We start from the raw sequence: 1,103 nt of genomic DNA, 5'->3' as shown, positions 1-1,103 counted from the left end.
TATGGAAGCATTTCACTGTTAGTACACACCTGTTGTTTTTACCAAGCATGTGATGAATAAAATTAGATTCGATATCATTAAACCTACTAGCTGTTCAAATATGTTGCACTGTCTCTTTAAGCCAGTCTGAGCGAGGCTAGCAGAAGGCAGGCTGCTCGCCAACAGGGAAGTGAAGGAGTGATTTTGCCATCTCATCCTAACTCAGGACAAACAGAATAATAGGTGTGATGACACAGCACTGTTTACAGCTTAACTCCTCCAGGTCTGGGTAACTTTACTCCTGGAGCACACACACACTACTGAAATATTCACTCTGTGTGTGTCTCTGTGTGTATGTCTCTGTGTGTGTGTGTCTCTGTGTGTGTCTCTGTGTGTGTCTGTGTGTGTGTGTCTCTGTGTGTGTGTGTCTCTGTGTGTGTCTCTGTGTGTGTCTCTGTGTGTATGTCTCTGTGTGTGTGTGTTTCTCTGTGTGTGTGTGTGTGTCTCTGTCTGTGTGTGTGTGTGTGTGTGTGTGTGTGTGTGTGTGTGTGTGTGTGTGTGTGTGTGTGTGTGCTCTCTGTGTGTGTGTGAGTGTGTGTCTGTGTGTTTTTTTTATTTATTTGATTTATTTCACCTTTATTTAACCAGGTAGGCAAGTTGAGAACAAGTTCTCATTTACAATTGCGACCTGGCTAAGATAAAGCAAAGCAGTTCGACAACATACAACAACACAGAGTTACACATGGAGTAAAACAACATACAATCAATGATGCAGTAGAAAAAAATAAGACTATATACAATGTGAGCAAATGAGGTGAGATAAGGGAGGTAAAGGCAATAAAGGCCATGGTGGCAAAGTAAATAAAGTATAGCAAGAAAAACACTGGAATGGTAGATTTGTAGTTTGAAGAAAGTTCAGAGATAAAATATAAATAATATGGTGCAAAGGAGCAAAATAAATAAAATAAATAAATACAGTAGAGGAAGAGGTAGTTGGGCTAAATTATAGATGGGCTATGTACAGGTGCAGTGATCTGGGAGCTGCTCTGACAGCTGGTGCTTAAAGCTAGTGAGGGAGATAAGTGTTTCCAGTTTCAGAGATTTTTGTAGTTCGTTCCAGTCAT

This window comes from Salmo salar, unplaced genomic scaffold, assembly GCF_905237065.1.
Source record: "Salmo salar unplaced genomic scaffold, Ssal_v3.1, whole genome shotgun sequence".
Lineage (NCBI taxonomy): Eukaryota > Metazoa > Chordata > Actinopteri > Salmoniformes > Salmonidae > Salmo > Salmo salar.
Note: the sequence above shows the minus strand (reverse complement) of the source record.